The sequence below is a fragment of the Pinus tabuliformis genome, chromosome Q (genome assembly GCF_031772625.1).
Source record: "Pinus tabuliformis cultivar Carrire ecotype Pingquan chromosome Q, CPIR1, whole genome shotgun sequence".
NCBI lineage: Eukaryota > Viridiplantae > Streptophyta > Pinopsida > Pinales > Pinaceae > Pinus > Pinus tabuliformis.
This window is the reverse complement of record NC_142296.1, coordinates 551,830,622-551,857,541: the sequence shown is the minus strand read 5'-3', so window position 1 is coordinate 551,857,541 and position 26,920 is coordinate 551,830,622.

Here is a 26,920-nt window from a genome sequence, read left to right as displayed (position 1 = left end):
TGCCGCAATGTTGTACATGTCAATGTCTTTATTTTTCCTGAATATATACCGCAGCCCGGATGGATGAAACTAGATCCGGGGTCTTCAATCTCATCCGATCTTCACTCTAAGTACAAGTCGATCCATGTGAGAAATGTTTTGAAGTCGAACATGGAAAGACATCACTTGATTACCAGTCAATGATGTAAACTGTTAACAAGCGCGAGAGGAATCACCGATAATGATAATGACCCTCAAGGTACTGCAGTACAATTCACGTGGTGTGAATAAAGGACTTGGTGTCGAACACCACGCAAAATCTTTCGGTCGAAGGTCGTTGATGTATACCTGTCGCCGGAAGTGAGAAACTTGCCATTGAGGCATGCAAGCTTCAAAGTACTGAAGGGGGTGTTCCTAGATCAACTTCTTGGATAATGAGCTGATGTCGACAAGAAGCAATCCATCAAAGGAGGGCCTTAATGTATCCCACATCAGTGACACGGAACGGAGCAAATGATTTTGATGGAGGTGAAAACGATCTGATGATATATGGTTCAGGGTGGCGGTCATGAAAGAATGAAGTATAATGTATGGTAGTGGATGGGACACGGTTGACTTCTCTGGATGACTTCTCTTGAACATATCGGCGACACTTATATGATGGATTGGTAGCATTTACCCCAAAGGTGGATGGTATGGCGAGACCATGGTGATGTGACCGGTGAATGAAACAACCCAACCCGACTCAGGCACGGAGTGGAAGTGTCATGTTCAAGAGCGACTTGCTACCAATAAAGTTTCTTTGAGTTTCTTCCCAATTTTTCCCCAGTCATTGCTGACCAGTACCTCTTTATTTTTGTCAAGCTTGAGGAGGATAACATATGCTTGTTCTATAATTTGCCCTTCGGGCAAACCCATCGCTATGTTTTAACGAGCCTAGCGATAGTGAAACTCGTTCTCGTCTAAAGACAAGTTTGTCGCTATTAATCTTTTTAACGAGTCTAACGACAAAGATAACTCGGTCCTTTTCATTTTTAGAGAGTCTGAAAAGGTACGTAAAGATAACTCTGGAAGTCCTTTTTCGTCATCTAATCCCTTAAGTCCGAAAAAGTATAAAACAATACAGAAGGGATGAATTTTCGATAGTTTTAACGAGCCGAACAAAACAAGCGCTCGATCTTTTTGTGCAATAATCCCTCAGGTCCAAAAAGATTAAAATCTAGAGGAGGGATAGCACTTCCGGTCGCTTTAACAAGCTGGAAGGCCAAAACTCGGCAATCTTTTCATATTTTACGAGTCAGATGAAAAGAGCTTAAAGAAGACTCGTCTTTTGAGGAACGAGTGATAAAATGGGTAGCAACTGATTCCAGGTAAGGGTTGGAATTTTCCAATCACGGCAGTGTCACAAGGATGGCTAGTGAAATCACTCTTCGCAGCTGTTCCTCAAAATGGGTAAACAATCAAATGGAGGTGAATGATCGGCCAACTGAAAAGTGGAGGTGACGGTGTAAACACGACCAAGGCTTTAATGGCTGATAATGTTACATTCACGGTGGTTATTTACCGGAGGATAGTTCATTTTTTAACGAGCTTAAACGCGGATTGAAACACTTGCTCGGTCTTATGTTTATTTTTTAACGAGCATGAACTATGTGTTAAAATTGCTCGATCTTATGCTCATTTTTTAACGAGCTTGAACTATGCGCTAAAACTGCTCGATGCAGGTTTATTTTTTAACGAGCTTGAACCCTGCAGTAACACTGGTCGTGATAAGTTTGCATGCCCCCCAGCATAATAACGCAAATCGAGGTGCATGCCCCCCAAGCTTCATTGCATTCAACTTAGTGGTTGGAATGAAGGTTTACCTTTGAGATTTGGAAAGGGGGGTTGATTCATTTTTTAATGAGGTTGATATAGTAAAAGAACTATCCTCATGACTCCTTGTTTCATTTTTTAACGAGGTTGACACGAGATAAGAACCGTCCTCGGAGTCCAAATCCATTAGATATAGAAGGTTTCATATTCCACTGTGGCCACTTCCACCAGATTACTCGGAGGCGGTAGGGAAAAAGTACCCATTAAGGCAGGGTCTTTTAGGAGACCTACTCCGATATTTTAGAGCGAATGATTGCTTCCATGGATCATTGGAATGCTTCCCGTAACTTGTGAACTGTTGGGGAGAAATGTTTGTTGGTCGACGATTGTAATTCCTCCTTGGAAGGGAAATGAAATCTTCCTGAAGTAGGTCGACACAACTGCGGCCATGGCATATATCCAGGGTCTTCCCAATAGGATGTTGTAATCAAGGTTTCCATCGATTACTTCAACATCAATTTCTATTGTTTTCCCTCCTAGTTCAACTTTCAAGTTACTTAGGATACCATATGGTGTATATATCCTTCCGTCGAATGCTTTTAATGTCGTCGAAGATCGCGACAAGGTTGGAGATCCTAAAGTTTTCCAGCAACTCATCGACATAATGCATGTAGATGCCCCCTCATCAATAATTGTTCGATGAAAAGTTTTGTTGAGGGCTTTCACTTGAATAAGGAAAGCTAGTTGAGTTGGTAACTGAGGGTCATATCCTTTATGATCAAAGGCCACAAGATTGGAATCCATTGGGTCAATCCCACCCATTGCTGATAATAAAGCTTGCTCTTGGGAGAGGCAATTTTGCGGTACCTCAAGTGTCGACATAGCGGACGGCGATTGGGCCAGGTCCTCTATTATATTATAATTCTGTGCTATTTTTGCACGAGGATTAAATGTCGATTTGTGCACTACTCCCTTTGGCGACTTTATCATTTGTTCAGGAATGATGGGTGGCACAACTTTGGTCAAAGTTCTTGTTGAACTACTAGGTTGTTCATTAGCCTTGTTATTCGACACCTGTGGATTCCCGTAATCTTTATTCCTTGCCAAAGCATCATTTTGCTGCTTTGAGATAGACAACATAAGCACTTGGGATCGGGAAGCATTTTGATTAGCAACCAGTTTGGTTCCCGGGCTTGGAAACGGATCAGTCAATACTGCTGAGGTTTTTGAATTCTTAAAGAGTTTCTTAACTTCAGCTATATGTGGACAATCTCTCGTCCAATGATCCTCATCGCATATATGACACCCCGCAGGGGGTTTCCTTTTTCTCCCTTTCTTTTTCTTCTTGCCCCCTGGTTGCTTCAGTTGTTTGCCCTTGTCGTTTGACACGGAATTTACTTCCGAGGCAAGAAGTTCCTCATTTGCATTTTGACTAGAAATCTTATAGGCCTTTTTAGATGTAGCCTTTGTCGATTTCGTGTCTGTCGCGCCAATCACGCCATCGATGGCATGAGAGTCATTGTTTGATTTAGGAGGAGGAGGAACTGAGAATTCCGGTCTAGGGGCGTCAGGTATTTTATCATAGAGTGTGCCGGACTGAGTGTAAATCAAGTCCAAATATTGCGCACGAGCGATAACTTGCTCTTCTGTGACGAATCCCCCTTTTGCCACATCTTCCGTGATGGAAGGTAGTAATGACTTAATAAACCATTCAGCTAAAAGCTGATCGGGAACGTACATTTTCACCATTCTACGATGACGTCGCCATTCATGTATATGATCAAATATGTGAGTGGCCGTCGTTTGTTTGAAGTTGGTAAGAAGTTCAGTTCCTGTTTCGTACCTTATCGGTAACTGAAAATGGGTTAAAAAGGTTGTGGCTAGGGTACTGAAGTTGTCGAATGAAGCTCTAGGCAATTCGATATACCATTTTGCTGCCAGACTAGTTAACGTCCTCTGAAAAAGGCGAAGCCTAATCGAATCATCATTTAGGGTGTTTGATGAACACCACAGATGAAATGTCATCACATGATTCGACGGGTCTTCACCCGGATTTCCATTAAATTTAGGAATATATGACGGAAGTTTATGCGGAATCGCTGGCCACCAAGGGGCATAAGCAATTGGATCATTCGTCAGCCGGTTTAGATCTGGTAATTCTAGAGTTGCTACAAAGGGCAACTGTTGATTCAGGTTAGGCGAAGCATACCCAGGATAAGATGGAATCGCCTGAGCAGTGGGTCTTTGCATACCAGCATAATGTATTTGATGCTGGCAACTTTGACAAGGTTGATGGGCATAACCATTATAGTATGGTTGTTGATAACCGCTTTGGAAATGCAGTTGCCCATTACTTACAAAGACTTGTTGCTCAGGTCCTTGATATGATTGCTGGAATTGCGGTTGTTGAGATTGAACCAGTCCTGGTTGTTGGACCATTTGCTGTTGTCCAATACTGGATGATTGACCAAGATGAGGAGTCATAGTACTTGTTTGAGCCTGAGTCGCTCCAGATAAGGAGTCACTAACCTGAGGTTGTGATTGAGCCGTTGAGACAAGAGGATGTTGTATTGCAACCTGAGAAACTTGGGGTTGACATACAACAGGTAGCGCTTGTACTTGCGACGCAGTCACCATAGTAGGTATAGTGGGAATATTCGACACAGGGTGGACTGGTTGCATTGAATATACAACCCTTGGTTGCTGAGGCAGTATTGGTACCCAACCGCTGGATGTAATTCCAGTTTGACCTAAACTTTGTTCTAAACTCCCATATGGTTTTTCTCCGGGAGGGAACAATGAAAAGGCATATTGCCCTCCATATGGTGGAAATCCAGTACTCAAAGGGTAAATTGGCCTTTGAAGACACATTGGATCAGTTTGTTGAGTTTCAACATAAGAAATACCAGATGATAATCCGGATGAAGAAATAGGAACAGACCATGTCGTCGAGACAGTCCCTGATTGGACTCCGGCTTGTTGTTGATAACTTGCCGGGACAGATGATATACCATCGAACATCGTTGGAGTAGCAGCAGGAGGCTCTGCCGCTACTGTGTCAGATGAAACAGTCCTGGATGTCGACGGTTGTTCAGACATATCTAGTCTATCCAAAAGATTTTCTAGCGATTCTACAAGAACTTGCGATGAAAAGAGACTAACTTCAAAGACCAACGAGGGAATGGTGATGATTATTCTGTTTAAAATAAATTTTAGACGCTTTGACACAACTTGTTTTTTCAATTTTTAAGAGTCGAGAAAAAACAAAAGATGACTCTAGTCTCCTTCGATTTTTAATGAGCCTGAAGTGACAAGTGCTCAGATGGACCTTTTCCGTTAAGGAGTCTGAAAAGGAACGAAAGGGACTGCTCTGGAGTTCTAGGTAGAGGGTGTGCCAAACCAATCGCAAAACCGCAGAATACTTTTTAGGGTATGGGCGGTCAATCTTCCCGAATGCTGTGTTCAGTGCATTGCGATCAGTAGGGCGGTCGACACGGCTTCCTATGGATAAAGGTTTTATGCCTATAGGGGTCTCCCAATATATACTCGACGGTACGTGGGAGCACAATCCGTACTGGCACTTATCGTCTCTCAGGAGGAATCACCCAACCATTAGTGAGGCCAACAGTTACCAGGTTTTACGACGCCAGAACACGTCTCTAGCCTAGACCTCTATGTTGTGCGTTAAGTTACAAAGCGTTGTTAAGTTCATTCAATTTATTTTAGGTTGATCTTTCTTAGAAGTTTGCCTTTTTGGATCACCACGAGATGTAGATACAATTCCTAAATGCAGTCTAAAGATGATAAGCAAGCTTTTATCTCTTTTCAACAATGAAAATCCTAGCTACAAGGGGAAAAGAAAGACACAATCTTTTCTCAAAGAGCATAGAGCACACTGTAAATGCACTTTTCCTAAATCAATCCATACAAACTGTCAAAATACAAATGCACTTGTGCATGTATTTGTTTTCACTTTCTTAATATTGATGCCTAAAAAGAAAGTTGTTGTACAAATTTGAATTCGATTTCAAGTGAAAAACACAAACAAGCTTCTTTTTCGAAATCAACAAAGTAGAGATGATTACGACACTTTATGATTTTGAAATAAACACTTGTTTCGACACTAGAAATTCATAAATTCAAACCAAAAGACAAAAGTAAAAGCGTAATCAACTGTCAACAGCAACAAACTCACTCCTAAGATCAAAACGACACTTACGACAGGTCTAGATCTAAGGGCGACAATATGACTAGTTTACTTTTGTAATGGGAAACTGCAAATGATGTAACAAATACACAAAAACAAATACAGTTTCTTTTATACAACTGAGGCGGAATTAAGGCAAAGAAAAGGGGTTTTCAGATAGGTACACTCACTGATAACAGGCTGCAAAAATCAGAGATAAAACTGAACAAAAAGAAGCAAAGAACCACAGCTGCACAGGGCAAAGGCTGATCAGCGCACCTGTTGCACAGAGAAACTGAATTGCAGTGCAGGTAGCCCTCTCGGGACCTGCATTGAAATGCAGAGTCTCTTCGCAGAGCCTGCACTGAAGCAGAAACGAGAATTGTCTCCGGGTTCTGGGTCACGGTTTGCAGTTTGATCTAAGGTTTTTGGCCGGATAAAAGCTATCAACAAGGTACAATTAGAGGGATGATTTGAAGGAGGACTAAGAGCTATCACAAAGGGTAATTAGAGCATTTGTGGATCAGCTGTTCAGATCATAAACAGGCCCAGTGAATGGACTAGAGTAGCAGATCTCTACTTTGCATTTGTAAATGGCAAATGCAGTTCGATTCGCCACTCCTAAGTTTATGAGAAGAACAACAATAGAAACACAAATAAACTAACTAGATACGATCCCCAGCGGAGTCGCCAATTTGTTGTTGGGAAAAGTATCCATTCAGAATGCCCCTATCCCACTCTAAGGTGTGACAGTGCCTTAGCAACAAACAAGGAAAACTATTTTTGTATTCTTCTTTATGAAATGTAAACGAAGAGGAAGGATGTAACTAACCTATGTCTTTCGCTAGTTTTTTGATCCAATCACTTTCTCCTTTGTTCGCTTCCCGCTGCCTGCTCCCTTACTGGTCCAGCTTCACCAAGTTCCTGCAAGATCACAGAAGAGGAAAACTACACAAAAGACATAGATTTACATTCATAACTAGTTTAGGATCAGATTTAAACTAAACATGCAAATATAACAAAACATCATTGATACACAGCATGTAGGAGAAACTCAAATAGTTTTATTGATATGATAAGAAAGTCTAAGAGGAGATACAACCAAGTGAGTCCCGATCCAGCATCTACCTCCCAGCAAAGGAATCCCTTCCTCACCTCCAACAAAGCATAAATCACCCAATGCACTAATCTCAATCTCAAACCAACAACAATTCTCTGCAAAGTACAAAATTCCAGCCTCTGGATCTCTGGGCTGAGGGATCCATATATAGATGTAAGCAGACAGGATCAGTCAGCTTATGTTTTGACCTTTGGCTTCTCTCTGTCAGTTCTTGCTTCCACTTGGAGGTTGAGAGCCTCTTACTCATCACTGGTCGAATTCATTGAGGCAAGTGTCATTGGAGAAGATTCTGGAAGCTTCCATTGTCTTCCCACCTCGTTGAATGAGCTTGCCATTTGTCATTTCCCACTCAACGCACCCTGGTAGTGCATTCACCTGCGTTGCAACGCACCTAGCCAGTGTATTTGGGTGCTTTGCAACGCAGGCAGCTAGTGGAGCCTCTGAATTGATCCTGATTTGACTAGTTCTGAGTGGGTTTTGGTGGAGAACTTCTGGGAGAAGCTGTCATTGGTTGAACTTGTTCCTTTAGGGGCAGGAACAACACTTTTAGGGACTTTGGATCCCTTGGATTATGGACATTTCATGCTCAAAGCTGTAAGGCACAAAAATGTCTATAACACTCGTTCCCCTCAAGTTTCTACTTGGCCATTTGTTCTATCTACATCTACTATTCAGAGCATGAAATCCATAACCGAATCACCTTTGGCATGAGACCAATACATTCACATCATATTTGGTAACTTAGGTAATCCTTAGGTAACCCCAACTAGTATTTATTACTCGCCTAGGGGGTAACCACATTATCCTCCACCTGGAGAAAAACCTATTTTTGGATCATATCCTACACCTCGAGGACAACCATTTACTAGAAATTATGGTCGTATACCTAAGCTCGGTATGGGTCAACTTGTTGTGGCTCAACCTTTGATTGGTACTCCTAACCCTGAGACGAATACTATTTGGAACCCTTCTTTTGCTCAAAAACTTTTTACAGTTGCTCCACAAGTGCCAGTTTATCAACCTATTCAGCCTACTGGACAATCTATTCCACAAATACCTATACCAAGTATTGTAGTACCTATCCAACAATTTGTCCAGGGAATTCCGCAAACACATGTCTAATAGTTTGTCCAAGGAATTCCTCAAACACTTTTTCAACAACCTATTGAAAGTGGACCTCAAACACCTATCCAGATAGTTTTTGAGCAACCGGTTCCAAGTTCACCTCAGACACCTATCCTATCACAAACGACTATCCAAGTTACCCCTCAAATACTTGTTTCACAACCTACACAGGTTATCCCTCAGGTATCTACTCATCAAAATGGTCCTACTGTCCTGTCTACAACATAGATTCCTATCAAACAACCTAGTACAGGGACAATGCAAACACATTTTCAAGGTCAATATTTTAAATTCCACCTTTTCATGGTCAAACTTTTCAAATCCCACCTTTCCAAGGTCAAGCTTTCCAAAGCCAACCTTTTCAAGGTTAATGTTTTTAGATTCAACTTATTCAAAGTCAATTTCTTCAAGGTAAACCTTTGCAAGCTCAACTATTACATGGGCAATATTACTTGGGCAAAATGGGTCAAAGTCCACCTGTCCATAGCCAACCATACCTTGGTCATACTTATCAAGTTCCTTTTCAACTATAACCTGGTATGATTCACCCTGGTTACCCTAGAGGAATGAAAATTCCAACTGCACAGGCTATTCCAGGATATCTTGGATATCCTCCTCCAGGGGTTGGACTTAACCCTCAAGGTTATCAAACTCCACAACAAGACACTAACTGACAGTTACCATTGATTGCAACTTTATATTTACCATATTCATCCTGGTTAACCAATGATTATATCTATTATTATCCTTTTTATTCGACGATTCCTACCAAGTTACGAGTGATATGCGAAAGTTTGAAGGCAAATCATGAGATGACCCATCAAATCATGTTATGACATATCATATTTGGTGTGCATCAAATTCACTAATCGATGATTACCTTTTCCAACGAACATTAACTAGTTCAACAACAAAATGGTACATTGAGTTACCTCACGCTTCTTTCCATAATTTCAACTCTTTAGCAACATCATTTTTGACACATTTTTAGCTACCAATTCGGTATGACACTAGTACTGAACGTTTGAATTCCTTAAAACAATCGAAATCTACTTATAGTTCAGATCATATACATGAATGGAGACGTAGGTGTCGATTAGTCAAAAATTTTATTCCAGATCAAATTTTAGATAAATGATTTACAAAACCATTGCTTCCTAATATTACCGAGGATGTTGCTAAAGGAGGTGTTGTAATGAAATAACAAGTAATTTCTCATGCCAAGTAATTAGACTTACTCTATACCCAATCTGGCACCTTGTACAAGAAAATCCTAAATTTACCTTACCCAACAATTTTAGATCAATCAGATTCATCTCCTACAGGATCTAACACCACTGATGGTATAATTAATTATGTAAACCATTAGTCTAAGGGAAAAAATAATAATTCTAAAAGAACTCAGACTTTGGCTATACAAGATTCACCCACTTAAAACCTTTCTCTGGAAACTACTTTTGAAATTAATTTTGTGGAGTCATCTACTAGCAAGAATCAATCATCTAGGGTAAAAATAAGGGGAAAGGTAAAAAAAAACAAAATTCTTCTCAAAAAGAGAAACTGACTAAAAATAAACCTACTGACGAGAAAAATAAACCTCGTTATCCTTGCCTTATTTGTAATGAAGATCATTATTCAAAGGAATGCCCACATGAGGTAGACGTTACCAAATTTTTAAAAGGTTCTCCAAATCTCGCTGTTTTGAAGGATAATTTTCCTTTTCAAGATAGAAGAATGATTTCACATAATCCATCTTCTTCTTCCACATTAGCAGATATCATGATGACGTCTTCGAAAAAAGTAATGGTAGCAACAAGATCAAAATATGATGGATCTAAGGGTGCTGTAGTAAATGGAAACGATGCTAGTTCATCTAGTCAACCTTCTAGTTCAATTACTCCTACTTTTGAACCATTACATATTGAGAAACCAAAACATGAAATGATGATTCAACCACCTCCCAAAGGTGTTGTTCAAAAATCAGCTTTCAACCCACATGTTAGAGCTGCTAAGAATTATAACATTGTTGAAGACCTGGCGACGTCTCCTTCGACAATGTCAGCTCTTGAGGTGGTGCAAACATGTCTAGCACAAATAAAGTTACTATTTTTTAGCTATTGGAGAAATTTATCCTCAAGATTCTAATTTTATTATCTTTGATCTTGAAATCCATATACCTAGACTCCCGCATCAAATGGCTTTCCAAATACTAGTTTTGTCAAACGAAATGAGTGTTTCACATAGTTATTGATGGAGGAGCTTCTACGTGTATCATGTCTATTTATTATTGGAAAGATTTAGGTTCTCCAACTATCAATCAATCACCTACCACTCTAAAAGCCTTTGATGGAAGAGGTTTTCGCCCTTATGGAGTCTTAAATGATCTACCCATAAAGTTAGAAGGTAATAAGTTCACAATCAAATTTGAAGTTTTTGATGCTCAAATCAATTATAACCTTTTACTTGGTCGAATTTGGACCTATGTTATGTCTATAGTGATCTCATCACTTTTCCATATGATATTATTTCCTCATCGAGGGAAAATAGTAAAAGTAGACTAGCTGTCTTGCTACACTTCTAGCCCTAAGTCTCTCTATAGGCAACATACCTTTTGTCGGAAAAATAATTACTCATGAGGATATTAGTGTTGGTTTGCTTAAAGATTCATCACTGATGGGAACTTTTGCACCTCCTCCACCAAATTTTCCTTCTAATGTTGCCCAGGTTAACATGATCAAATAAAGCACTATGGAATCTTTTGATCCATGGATAGTTCCTTTAGAATATGAATTGACCTATTATGGAAATGAGATGGCCTTGAGCCCACTTGAATTGGCTTATCGGGAAGTTGAAACATTTTCCTATCCATCATCTTTTGAGATTGATCAATTGAATGTGATCAATGATGATTATTATAAATTACCTTGGTTAGAACCAATTTCACTTCCTAATCCTTTTGACAATACATTTCCAACTAATGAAAGTATTATGGAGATTATGACTTTGGATGAAATTCCATGGGATGATTATCATCATCGTTCATCCTTTCTTCCTAACCTTGATAAAATCGAGAATGATTTAAAAACTAAGATCGTAGATAGTCCTAAATGGCCCATGTCAATTCTTCAATCTGAATCTGAAAATAATTTGGGAAACATATATAAAACGATTTTAATTGATATCTCAGTCAAAACAAGAATTATCGAGAACATTCACTTATGTGCTTCATGCTCACTTGAAGAAATTCAAATGTACAAAGCCCCATTTCAATAATTTTGTGACATGTTTTCCTGGTCCTATGAGGAAATGACAAGAATTGACCTGAGTATTGTTGTTCATGAAATTAAGACTTACCCAGATGCTAAATCTATTATACAATGATTACATCTAGTGCATCCACAAAATGCTGCCGCTATTAAAGCTAAGGTTGAAAAATTGCTTAAAGCAAGTTTTATCTACCCGATTCCCATTAGGGGAATTTTGAGGTCTAAAATGGGCTCCTAAGAAAAATGTACAACTAAAATAAACTTTATAAGAACCAATAGGATTCAAGATGATGATGTCAACCATGGGGGATGATTCACCATTTTTGAAGTAAAAATGTAAAAAGATTAAAAAATAATAAAACAATAAAACTACTTTATCAAATCTTATTTTCAAATTATCTCTCTTAGGTTTTACTCAAATTTTGAGTGGGAGTACTCATTGGATAAAAAATTTAATTCCCCATCCATGGAATACCCATGTTGCATACTTTTGGTGGACCCTGCTACATGAAAAATAAGGAATACATAAAAAACGTGATTGCAATCACGTTTTTCATGTATTTCTCATTTTTCGTGTAGCAGGATCCATCGAATATATTAAACATGGGTACTCCTTGGATGATGAATCAAATCCTTCATCTAATGAGTGTTGTCGCTTGAAATTTGAGTAAACCCATAGGGAGATAAGTTGAAAATACGAGTTGAAAAAATAATGTTTTCTTTTTTCCCTCTAAAATTTGATGATGTAATGTAATCTTATTTTATTATTTCCACTATTATTTTATGATGTCCTTAGGAGGTCCATTTTAGACCTCAAAACTCCCCTAATGCTTGACTAATTGGGTTTCCAATATTGTTCCTATTAAAAAAAATCAAGGGATCATCAGAGTATGCATATATTATAGGGATATTAATAAGTCTTGTCCCAAAGACAACTATCCTACCCCCTATATTGATCAAATAATTGACGATTGTGCCGATAACGAAATCTTTTCATTCATGGATGGATTTTCCGTATACAACCAAATCAACATATTCCCATCTGATCAACATAAAACCACATTCATCTGTCCATGGGGGACTTTTGCTTATCGAAATCTCCCATTCGGATTAAATAATCTCAGTGCAACCTTCCAACAAGCTATGTCTTATGCATTTCACGATATCAAACATATTTTACAACCCTATTTGGATGATTTACGAGCTCACTCATTGAAACAGGAAGATCATGCAATGCATTTGAGCGCTGTCTTTATCAGGTGTCGACACTACAATATAGGCTTGAACTCTCACAAATGTGTTTTTTGTGTCCAATCTGGTCAATTACTGGGATTTGTCATATCAAAGGAAGGAATTCGTTTTGATCAGCTCAAGGTAGAGGTTATTCTGAATTTGCGTCCTCCTTCCAACCTCTACCAAATCCAAAGTTTGCAAGGGAAAGAACTTTTTTTACATCAATTCATCTAGAACTATGTTGAGCTAACTAAAGTTTTTACTCGACTTTTGAAAAAGGGCATCTCATTTACATGGGATGAAGTTTATCAAGAAGATTTTGATGCACTCAAACATGCGTTGACTCATACATCGATGTTGCATCCTCCCAATTGTCACCAAGAAGACTTTTTGTATTTAGCTGCATTTGATGTCACCATTGGCATGGTTTTAGTCCAGGAAGATGAGTTGAACGATGCACATGTGATATATTATTTGAGCATAAATCTTACGAAAAAATGAAGTAAAATACAAACATGTGGAGAAATTGGCCTTGGCATACATTCAAGTTGTGCAAATATTTTGTCACTACATTCTCTTACGCAAAACAACAGTGATTTCAGATTGCAACCCTATGGTTTACATTCTTATGAGATAGTTTATAGGGGGGAAATATTCTAAATGGATAGTTATTTTGCAAGAATTTGATTTAGAATTCATAAAATCTAAGTCTAAGCAATGAATGGTGTTTGTTGAGTTGTTATGTGACTTTACCTATACTGAGATAGAAACCATGGTAGAGGAATCTCTTCCAGATGAATCCTTCTTTCTTATCAGTAACTTATACCCTGGTATGGAGATATCATCGTGTGTCTTCAAACCCAAACTTTTCGGCTAGAATTGACTTGAACCGAGCATCATCGTATTTTGTACCAATCCAAACAATACTCTATCGCTGGCAATACACTTTATTATCATGGCGTTGATTCTATATTCAAACTATTTTTGACTTATGAGGAAGCCAAAAAGGCATTAAATGAATACCATTTTGGAGCTTGTGGCAGTCATATTTCAGGGTTTGCCACTGCCCAAAAGATTTTATGCACTGGGTATTTTTGGCCTTCGATGTTCAAATATTGTATAACTGTGTTCCAGAAATGCCACAATTATCAAATCTACGGTCGCAAAATGCACGCACCTCCAGTGCCTCTTCACCTTTTTCGGTCCTTTTGCAAAATGGAGTATCCATTTCCTTACATGTAACCCTCACTCAGTCAAGGGGTACGGGTATATTATCTTAACAACGTATTATTTTACGAAATGGGCTAAGGTGATGCCTACATATAAGGATGATGGTGAAATAATGGCTATTTTCATATTCAATCATGTGATTGCTAGGTTTGGGGTTCCAAAAGCCATTGTCATGGACCATGGTAGCCATTTTCAAAACTTTATGATGATTGAACTTATTGCGAAGCTAGGGTTGCGCCATGACAGTTCTACTCCATATTACTCGCAGGTAAATGGCCAAGAAGAAGTCGTAAACAAGGTTTTGACCACCCTGGTTAAACGAATTGTCTAAATTCATAAACGAAATAGGAATCTAATGCTTTTTCCAGCTTTTTGGAAATATCGTACCTCAACAAAAACTTTGAATAGTTTTACTCCCCTCTAGCTAGTTTACAGTCTGGAAGTAGTTTTTCCTATTGAATGTGAAATACCATCATTAAAACTAGCGATCAAATTGTTACCAACTACTTTTGCAAAGGAGGAATGTTTTTTGTACTTAGCATAACTAGATGAGGCTCATTGTGATGCTACATCAACTAGTGAGACTCATAAGAAACTAGTTAAGGTACAATTTGATCAAAATGCAAAACCTCTCTCATATTTAGAAGGTGATCTAGTCTTGGTCTATGATCAAGAGCATGATAAATTAGGTGTTAGTAAATTCGTGCCCATGTGGCATGGTACTTATATTGTAAAACGTGTATCCGCAAAAGTGGCTTATGAACTAGTTGATTATGATGACATTTCTTTAGGAAATCCTAGAAATGGTCTTTACTTGAAGAAATATTATGCTTGAACCACTTAGTGAAGAATTTGTATATTGTTGTATCATATTTTGTGTGTGGCAATTTTTAGTAGCTTTCTACAATTTTTTGCTACTTCTCCTACTTATCTTATGTTACACTTGATTTGCAGATGTCGAAGTTCCCTCAAACTTACATTGGCTTTTCCGCTGGCACTAGTCGTAGTACTCAAAATTTGTCTTACGTAGCCTGGGTCATTTATTCACCCACCGGTGAGTTAGTTTCTATTCATGGGATATGCCTTGGTTGAACAATGAGTAACATCGCAGAGTATAGTGCAGTGATTGAATTATTATCTAACACCATTTCATTTCGTATTCATTGCTTGATCATTATGTTAAATTCTCAACTCACAATATTACATTTAAACGGTGTCTATTCTATAAGAAGTGCTACAATGTTGAGAATGTTTTTGCAGGTTCGTCTCTTGGAAAGAGAGTTTGATTACATCGAATATCAACACATTCTTCGAAATTTAAGACATTAACTAATGCATTAGCTAATTATGTGTTAAATCAACATTTGTAATATCTATAAGAAAGAAAACACAATATTCATCCATATATTGTACAATATAAAAAATATAAAAGTAGTACTTTTCATTAGTTAAAATGTTTATAAAAAGTGTGGTTTTACAAATATTTCATCCAAGACATGAGGCCACATGAACTTTATTATCTGAACATGCCGATAGATCATCAAAAAATTAAATCTATCCCTAAGACTAGAATCTAAGCATGATGATTGTGGTAGTAAGCGCAAGCTACTTTTCTTAGCAAGAAACTAATCGGTCCATGAACCCCACAGTGTGCCTCTGATAGTGGAGAGGCAAGTAAAAAATCCCAACATCTGGGATGTCTAGGTTCAACCTCTCTAGGTTGTGCTCCAACTCAGTTAAAGCCTCTCTTGCATCGGGGTTTTGTACTATGGGAGCTATTGGATACTCACCACATCTGTCAAATCTACGTAGTCCTTCTAGTCTCACTAGGCCCACATTTGCATGATCATTACAGAAAATTAGTTTTGGATGCCAAAAAACATAAAAAATTCAAAAATTCAAAAGAAACCAAAATGTGAAGTGTTTACCTAAGTCACCCCACTGCATTCCATCTAGTAGTGGAATATATGTATCACCTGTTTAATCCATGCCTACATATGGAATGCCTTCAATAATAACGATATGACGTTCCAACCATATAAAGAAATCAAGAGTATATTGAATATTTGGACCTTCACCACCTCCGTGGCATGCCATCTATGTGACCCACGTTAGCATGTGAGGATCTCGCGACCCTCCTCACCTATGGCTACCGATGGGGTGAGAAGGGGGATTTCTCTATAGAAAACGAGATAACAAAGGCACCATACCCAAAATTCTTGAGTTTGTCGGTTTTCACTCTAGTTAGTTACCCTTTCAGGTTGGAAACTACCCCTTCACACTAGTTGAATATTGTAGGTTGCAAGAACTCTATGGAAATATGCATCTGAGACTTAGTGAGCAAGTGAAGTTTTGCACTCCCATATAATTGTGCAATAGTAAAATCGATTTACCTCAAAGGATGCCTCTCAATGGTTTTGATATCAATATGCCTGTCTTTGAGTTCAACTCCTTGAAACCAATGTTGCAATAGGTAAGTGGCATTTGTTTCACCACCTCGTTTATGACCGTACAAAGAAATGTCAACTCCACGACGTGGGAGCCTAGACAAGAAATATATGTCATCAACATCTATAGTGAATCTATGGTCTCCAATGAGGAAGCACTCTTCTTGGACATTCCACTTTCTCACCATCCATTCCAACAAATCTAGTTGAGCCTTCATGCTTGTGATTGTAAAAAAATTGTATAGGCCAGAGTTTCTCAAAGCCTATAATGTTTCTGGATGGTTTAAAGCAACTATATCTTGTTCTTCATGTTCACACTCTCTCCACTCCACTTTTGTAGCTCAAAACCCCACAGACAAACATGGAGGAACATCATAAAACATTGTGGTAATTTATGCAAAAAAAGTGGCAATTTTATGCTTTTTTCAAAGCCCTAAGTGATGTGCGTGACCTCTTTTAGAAGACCAGTGTGGATTTGCATGTTTCTAGCTCTAGAAACTATGCAAATCTCATTTTGTGTGTAAAAAATCGGTTAGTGTGCATAGGCCTGATGAATATGAACTGCGCACACCGAGGGCGATTTTTGAATTGATAAAACCCCCCAATAAAACCTAACTACACGATTCTTGTCTTCAAGGGCTTAGACCCATGTTCAGAGTTAGTCTGCACTAACCAGCAAAGCCCTATATTACCGACCCTTTTGGTAATGATCCGCGTAGCACAGACCACAGTCTCACCCAAGGCAATATTGGGGGATGCTAGAACTAGGTTTCTTCATCCAGAGGGGCTACGTAGTGTGGCTATAGGGTTTCTTTCAGTTTAGGGCTTAATCCAACCGTCGCGAACCGTTAACCTCATTGTTACAATCGCAGAGTGTTTTCCTATTTAACAGACTTGCGAGCTGCACCTAACTAGTCTAACATGCATTATTCATCATATAAAACAATATTTGAACCTTCACGATGCAATTACAGAAGAAATATACAAAAGTGAACCATAATTATGTAGAAATACAGAAACTACGTGAACATATAAAAATACACAGATCCATTCCAAATTCTTCTTTGTTATCTCAAATCTTCACAAATACAATATTTATTACCCTATGCATGTAGCTACAGGGGCCTATGCACACAGTTGCAGGAGCCTTCCCCATTCACAAAAATACCGAAAGATTACAAACAAAATGTATTCATTCCATTCAATTTTCCATTGTTTATGACTTACTATGCTGACTCTTTATATAGTTTTTTTTTACTTAGGTCCGCAAACCATGGGTGAGCTCAAAATAGTCAGATTTATCCCATCCCTTTACAAAATAAGGGACTTTGACCCACCCTAAGGCCCCTTTGACTCCTATAACTCTACGCAAATCACGCTCCACTCCTCAAAATGCTAACACTTTACATGACTTAGAAAAAACTTGGACCTAGGGGACCCTTAGCCAATAGGCCCCCAACACAAAAATGTGACTCTTCCTTGAGTCACTTAGCCAGAATGTCTTGAATCCTTGCTTTGAGGTCGTTGTATGCAAACTTAAATGGATGAAGTTTCTTTGTGCACTGCGTTGTACCTATTGAACTTCCTCTACGAGCTTCTCTATCATCGACACTTTTGTCACTAAATCGATTATTCTCTGTGTCTGCTTCATGCTCTTCAACTTACTCTCCACTAGGCTCCATCAGTTGCTTCAACTTATCCATTCTCTCCTTATTCTGTTGTTCCGTGGGTATTTTCCTCAGTGATTTCCTAATTGGAGGCTTTTGTGGCTTCTTTTGCTTCTTGGTTGTTGTTGCTGCAACAATAGGCTTTGTCCTTGGCAATCTTGGTGAAGTGGCATGCATTGGAAATGTAGTAGTCATAATGGATCCTATCCCTCGTCGAAGAAACTCTTGCTCAATATCCTCCCAATTCCATCCAGACATGAAACAAAATGCTTGGCTCACACTAAGGTGAAAAATCACACTTCGAAGTCTCAATAAGTAAAGTGTTTTAATGTGGAGCAGGGTGCCATATTTATAATCTTTTGCAAATTAAAACTCCTCAATATCCTTCAGATCCTCCTCATAAATGTGAATTTGACGACAAATTTTCCTAGATATGCTTCTTAAATGTGTTCCCCCTGCTCCTTTTAACAACAATTTCCCTGTCAAATCAGCTGTAGCAACCCCAACAATCATATTTTGGAAGAACTGCATCAGACCCTTCTCTGTAGTGCATTTACCCCTTATTTGTCACAACTTTCTCCATCTATGCCATCCTCCTGAATACCACACAACCCTCCCTCTTCGAAAAAGTCCCTCTTTGGCAGAGTAATTTATAGTCATGTGCTTCCTTCCAATTGCCTGTAGCACTAATACTTTCCTTCGTCCATATAGTCATTGCACAATCCCAGAGATGAAATTGTCCCTATAGATTTTCAATCTTCTATCATTTTCTCATCTAGCAAATAATTCTCCATTCAAATTCGTGAGTTGAACTGCCCCAGCATATGAGATATCCCTGATAACGTATGGTCCTAGACAATGCACATGAACTTACCAAGGAACTTCGTGAACTTACTATCATACAACAGAACCAAATCTCCATTTTTAAATGTTCTATGCTTAATATGTTGATTGTGCCATGCCTTTTCCTGGGCTTTTTGTACTTGTTGGTAAAATCCTGCAAGAAATCAATCTTCTTCTAGCACGAGCAATTGTTCCAATCTCTCCTTCATAATATTGATGTCTGCCATATTTGTAACGACTACAATCTAAAGACTGGGTATTATGTATTCCATAGGGATTACAACTTTCTTTCCATACACCAGTCTAAAATGAGTCTGTCTTGTAAAATTCTTGCAAGTAGTCCTGTATGCCCATAAAAATATTGGTATGCACACATCCGAATCATTTCTGTTGATGTTGCATAATTTAGTCAGGGCATTTTCAAAAAATTTGTTGAAAGCCTCAATTGTGTCATTCACCTGAGGATGATAAGGTGTGCTCTTCTGATGATGTACTTGAAATTCCTCCATTAATGCTTTAATAGTGATGTGTAGGAAGTGTGATGCTCGGTCGCTCATCAAGATCTTTGGACACCCAAATATTGAAAAAATATATTCAAGGATGAAGAGCACAATAGTGTCTGCGCTGCAATCCTTTACCAGTTGTGCTTCAGCCCACCTGGTCAGATAATCCGCTGCAGTAATAATGTATCATGCACCAGTCTTCTTTCCAGACAAATTGATTGACCCAACATAGTAAAATACCCACTTATCAAAGGCCTTCAAGGTGACTTGTGGATTTAGTAGTAACTCATCCCTTCTCGATGGTCTTCTGGTCCTCTGGCAGACATCGCAGGCACTACAATATTCTTTGGAATCCTTGTGCACCATGGGCCACCATAGTCCCACTCTAAAATATTCTGCGTAGTGCCATTTTAATCGATCCTAATTGACCGAGAATGCTACATTTAATTGTTAACCCAGTGTAGGTCTTACTGTTTCAATGGAGTTTGTACTATTTGTGCTGATACATTTCAGCCAAGAATGAGAAAACAGAGAGAACAGTAAAAGATGTCGCTGAAACAAATTGTTGAATCAAATCATTCATGTAGAAATAAAAACACTCATAGAATTGAAATCACACTTTGTAACTACCAAAGTAAGGGAGCGCCACATAATGACTAATATCTACTCCAGCTGGTTACTACCATTATGTTGGTTAACTCAGTGTAACAACATAATATGAATTGGAACAACAACAAATGTAATTCACAATTTGTACAAAAACAACAAGAAACCGTATGACAATTAGTGAAACCAGAATGTACACTACCTCTACCACTGCAGTCCTTGCCAAAGAGGAGGGCCCTTCCTCCTCAGCAGGGCGCACAAATAACACAAAAGTAATTAATGAATTAGCTGAAGAGAAGTAACAACATCACCGTAATGATTAATATTAAAAATAATTCAGATTTACATAAGCAGGTAACAGTACTTTTCTATATGTTGTCCTTGTACATAGGAAATCGAGTTTGTTTTATAGTTATTACATACTCGGAATTAGAAACAGATCAGTCATGAGAATCTCACGATTTTCATGTTGATAAAAAACAAAAGTAGTTACAACCTATTTCTAAATAAAAATATACATTAGTTAGGATTGTAACCTCTTGGGTCTGTTGCTTCCAAAATAAACAATTCCTAATGCTGACAACTGTTGTGTGGAATAGTGGCCACGCTCGCCAACTCTGGTGTAACAACATCCTGTGAGTGAATAGAGGTTCAAGATGTTACGACAATCATTGGAAACATCACCCTTGGTGTAACAATGGACATTTGTATCAGCGTGTAGTGTAACAACATCCTGTAACAACATTCAATGTGTAACAACAACTTGTAACAACATACAGGGTGTAACAACAAACTGCTCTATCCTACTTTATAATTGATCAGCACTGCCTGTTTACTCCATAACCTTGTTAGTGTGAGAAACACCTGAAAAGGAGAAGAGATTCCAAAAATACTCTTCCAATGCTCACCCTAGTTATCCACAAAAAAGTAATAAAGTATCGTATTATTTAGTAAAATATGGCAAAATAACATGATAGTAGAATAGGTTATAAAAGTGAGAAAAAGGGGGATTAATCATGTAAAGTTCATAGGTATGGAAGATAAGAGGATCAAAACTGGGGAAAGAAGGTGTAGAAAATAGGTAAAAAGTCACACCCAACATCTCCCCCCGATTGAAGCAACTGCATGTCCCCATGCAGAATCTCAGCTTCTCCTACTATACCCCAGATGCAAGTTTGTAAAATTGTAAGCATCAATAGTGTCTTCACCTGGAGCTCTGTACCCTTGAATGGCCATCAACTAACGTGGCCAAGATTCTTCTTTGTAATCACATAGGTGGTAGTCTAGCTGATACTCTTCTACTGGCAACCAAATCAAAGGAATTTGAATCTGAGCCCAATCTAGAATGCTCCCAATGTCTGCACAATCCGAGCATGCTCAGGAACCCGTGTAACAACAACCACAAAGTTTTTGTATTCAAAAGGATCCCCTTCTTGCAACTTAGCTCTACAGGCCTCGGTGCACTTAAGACATCCTACTAGTGCTCAACTTTTCATATGTGCATGCAGATTGAGGCAGATCCTCACAATCCTTTTCTTATAGACGGCTGACTGTTCCCTAATATATGAAGTGCTCAGAAATAGATTAAACTCACGTCTGAGTTCATAAAAGATCCATGGCTCTTCTCTGACCCATAATGTTGTCCTTTCTTTGCTAGCTTCTGTTGATTTCATGGCAAGATGCCACTCAATTTGGTTCCTCATAAACGAAAGAAAGGCTCGAAACTGCAAATCTCCCATATAGGAGAAGACACTTGCTACCATTTTTGTGTTGACATACTCACACATGATATTATGCAAAAATAGATCCCAAAGAAATATCTATTTATCAAAATCGTAGGAGTGAAAAATCTCAAGAAAAGTTTGGGTTGAAGAACCCAAATAAGACCTATTCTCAAAAACTACTTTTAATTGAAATAAATAATATCATTCCCAAAGGAACACTAGATACGATGGGGACGACTGCCTACATGCTAGCAGGTTTAGGGCAAGGTCACGAAGCTTGGTCTTTTCATTCATTAGGTCTGAGACCTACCGATGTAACTGATACAACTATTCAACCTTCTTCTTCATGGCTTCCTTGTGCCTCCGTGCTTCCCGTTCTCTCTTGCATTCTTCCTTTAACCACTTCTCCCTAAGAGAATACATCATCCTTTTGTGTACCTTGAGTGAAATCACCCCCTCTTGTAGAGAGAGTGTTTGCTGGTTCCATTTCTGTAGCTCTGGTAAAAACAACATCTTTTTAGAACACCATCCTTCATTAGGAACCAGTGTTCTCCCACATGCACTATCACTTGAGGGTGTAACAACCTCTTGAGGGTGAAACTGCGCCACATTGGCTACTGGTTCTTGTGTAACAATAGCTTCATCAATGGATTTTGTTATAGTTTCCTTATCTCCTTGATTAGCTTCCATTCCCACTGCTAGTTCTTGTGTGACAACAGTGTCATCCACAGACTTTTGTATATCATTTTTCCCCAGGTAGGCTTTCATCTTCGCTATTGGTTCTTGTGTAACAGAAGTGTCAGCCACAGGCTTGTGGATGTTACTGCTGGTTCTTGTGTAACAACAGTGTCAGCCAAGGTCTCTTGTGTATCTGCTACCAGATCACTTTCGGTGGATGGCGTTGTCTCAGTTGCTCGTTCTTGTGTAACAACAACGTCCTCAACGAGTTTTTGTGTGTCAGATTCCTAGATTTCAGTTTGTGTTCCCCTCGAGATGGTGTCTGCTACACAGACTCTAAACCTTGATGTCACTAGCTTCTTAGCACAGGCCGTGCACAGAGTGCCCGAGATATCTCCCCTCCTAGCCTTGTCTACAACCTCAACCAAAGTGTCTAACCTTGGGGGTCTTACCTCTACCTTCCCCTTTGCTAATTTTTCCCTTAGCTCTGTATTTTCTTTTTCTAAATTTTCAATTCTTAATAGCAGGGATTGAGTTTTGCTCTTACTAGGTGAAGAAGGTTCCTCTGGTTGAGCCTGCTCCTTGTCCTTCTGCTCTACTTATTTTTCCTTCTTTGACATGGATGGGAACTTCGGGTGCCTGCTAACCCTTATCCTCTGCTTTGGCCACCTATCACCAATTGGTTTGTCGACTGGCCTCTTAACAACCCTTACTGTCTAAGGGTGGGGCTACTCCTTTGTCACCGCATGAGCTTTCTCAGACGTCCCTGTTTGCCTCATGTGGGTGGTCTTGGCCTTCTTCCTCATGAATTCTTCCCAATTCCTACCCTGGCAGCTTAAGGCATCCAACACAATGAGCTTGATGAGGCCATGGTTGGTGACGCATGTTTTTAGATGCGCAACTGTTTTCATGGCTGCGGCCATATGCCTAATGTTTCCTAGCAAGAAGTAGGGAAGATTGATCAGTTGTCGATGCCGAAGGTGATTTAGCAATGGAAAGTGGTAATTGAACACAATTGTTTCCCTTCCCTCGCAAGTAATGTACTTGATGAGGTAGAGGGCAACATCAGCCCATGGCTGGGGAAGTGACAACCTGTCGATCCCCCTCCCTTTCTTTACTGGCGACTCTTCCTCTTGGAGGAAATCTCCCTTCAGGGAGGGGTCATTAACCTTCCTGTTAAACCACCTCTTTCCTTCCACTGGCAATCCCGTCACTCGAGCAATCACCTCTTCTGTAACCTCCAGATGTAATCCCCTAACATCTGTCTGGTTTCTCTCTAAATTATTTGCAAATTCCATGGAAACTCCACTGTTTGATCCCTCCAACCTTTGGAAGAACTCAAACCAGCCTGCATCCTTGAAAATCTGGCGTGCTTCGAGGCAATTCTCCAAGGCTTCTATGGACCTTGGCTCATGCGAAATTGTTGTTCCACCCATTTCTTCAAAATTTCAGTGATGTTTTTCTTCCTTTTCCTTTCCTTCAGAAGTTATGGGGCAGTCGGCACACTACTTAGCTGTTTTAGCTTGCAACTATTTTTTTCCCATCTCTCCAAGCACTTTGAATGGGGATGCAATGCTCCAACAAGGGTAAATGTCAGGGTGGCGTAGGTGAGGATTTCAAATTAGGATTTTGCAATCATGGTTTGTACTGCACAGTAATATTTCCTTTTTAATGCTGGGTTATGGGAGGTCTCGTCAAAGGTACACTTCCCCTTTTTGGTATGATCAAGAATTAAGTAACAATAATTACCAGGTCACCATCCATTAATTGTAGGTTTTTTTGAATAATCACAGGTCATGCGAAGGTCATGTCGCAATATGATCCCGCCCGCCTAGCTTAAATGTGATATCCATCCTCGGTCGTCAAAAGTCATGTTAAGTTGCCATAATTACCGAATAAAGTGAATAACAATATTACCTTTGTATGACGTACTTGGGTGACATGGGGAGAAGTCATGGGTGGCGAGATGCGCGAACCTAGCTACGTTGGCAAGACGCATGAACTTAACTCCGATGACAAGAACCATGATGATGCCTGTTGTTTATTGCAATAAAATATCTTATTCCACTTATTTCTAAAAGTCGTCAGCTGTTACAGGTGTAATAACCAAGACGACTATTATATATTATTAATTTTTACAAAAATAGAGAAGAAAAGATCATGTAACAACACTATCGTAAGGTATGCTTTGAAATAACAAATGTTGTTACAGAGTGTGTAACAGCCGCCACAAGGTGGTTTTCAACTACTACAGAAATTGTCTGTCTGCGCCTGGAAAAGGTTTTCACAGCTAGATTATATATATATATATATATATATATATATATATATATATATATATATATATATATATATATATATATTAAGTTTGAAGGTGTAATAGCTGCCAACCGTAGTTGATTTTTAGCTGTTACACTTATTGGAAAAATTAGAATTTTTGCAGCACAGGGGGGCTTTCCCCTGTTCCTGTAATCTAAAGATCCGAATTTGTGACAATGTTGACAAATGAATCCCTTGAAGCAGGTTTTTGATATAACCGAAGATGGTGCCCATTTGCAAGCAATGGTGTCCTCACACTATCAATGGTCACCAAATTTACAGTCCCATTGTCAAAGACTGCATCTACCTCATAGGGACCTAGCCATCTGGTGTAGAGCTTACCCTTGAAGTCTTTGAATCTTGAGTTGTATAAGAGAGCCCAATCTCCTTTCTGGAACTTCTTCTTCTTGATGAATTTGTCGTGCCACTTAGCTCTCTGTTGCTGGATAATATTTGTTTGTTGGATAGTAGCTAACGGTTTCTCCTCCAATTCATTGAGTTGGTTCAAGACCTGCTTTTGTGCTGTAACTAGATCCAAATTTACTTGCAATGCTGTTCTTAGTGTCTTGATTTTGAAATCAATGGGGAATAATGGATTTTTTCCATACACAAGTTCATATGGTGAGAATCCCATGGTATTCCTCCATGTAGTCCTGTATGCCCACAACACTTCTGGAAGTTTGTCAGCCCAATTCCTTCAGTGACTGGCCACAGTCTTAGTAAGGATCCCCTCAATGAATTTGTTAGTGCTTTCCACTTGGCCATTTTCTTGTGGATGATAAGGTGTTGTGATTCTATGATGGATTTTATATTTTTCAACCAACTTCTGGATCATATGAGATGTAAATTGGGGCCCTCCATCTGTGACTATCTCCCTGGGTATGCCAAATTAGACAAAGATGTCTTCAAACAGAAAGTCTGAAACAACCTGCTTCGTGGCTCTGGTTAGTGCCTTTGCCTCAACCCATTTTGTGACATAGTCAGTGCAGACCAAGATGTAATATTTCTGTCTAGATGAAGGATTAATTGGTCCCACAAAATCTAGGGCCCATTTCTCAAAAGGTTCTAAGACGATTTGGGGCTGTAACAACATCTCATTTGATTGCAGTGGTTGGCCCATCCTTTGGAAACTATCACATCCCTTCACAAACTTCTTGGCATCCTAAAATATTGTTGGCCAATAATACCCTGTTGAAAGGACTTTGTATCCTGTCCATTTGTCTATGAAGTTCCATCCACAAGGCTCCTCATGAAAAGCTTTAAGGATGTCAAAGATATCATCTTCTCTAACACAATGCTTGATCTGGAAATATGTTCCAGTGTGATAGAGATTCCCATCTATCCAGGTATAGGTAACACTTTGTTGTATAATATTTCTTTTCTCCTTGGAGGACAAATACTGTTGAAACTTCCCTGCAACAAGATAATTGGCTATATCTACATACCAAGGTGAGTAAGTAGAAATAGAAAAGAGATATTCATCAGGGAAATAATCCTCAGTAGGAATGCAATTGTCATCAATATTTAACCTAGAAATAAAATCAACTACTACATTATCTTTTCTAGGTTTATTGATAATTGTGATATCAAATTCTTGTAACAACAATAACCAGCGTATTCCTTTACTTCTGCTGGATCGGCTGAGTCAACATCTTATGAATCTACAGCTTCACCCACATCAACTGCTGCCTTCGCCACTTACTTAAGCTTATTACTTCGCTTCTTGTGTCCATGCTGGATCTATAGGTTATTAATATGGTGCTACCATTGGTAGTTGGCTTATTCATTAAAAAATGAATGGCATAATGGTTAGTGTGTACAAATACTTGATACCCGATGATATAATGTCAAAATTTGTTGATGGCGTGCACGACTGCTAAGAACTCTTTCTCGGTCATTATGTAGTTGAGCTTAGTCAGGGTTAGATTTTTGCTTATGTAGTAAATAACATAAGGTTTATTATCCTCCAGTTGGCCCAAAACAACTCCTACATCAATATCAGATGCATCTGTAGCTATGTAAAATGACCATTCCCAATTAGGCCCTCGCAAGACTGGAGCTGCTGATACACAACATCTCAGCTTTAAAAAGACCTACTCACACTTTCCTGTCCACAAAAAGTTGACATCCTCCATGAGCAAGGAAAATAATGGCGATGCAATTTTTGAAATTTTTTTCT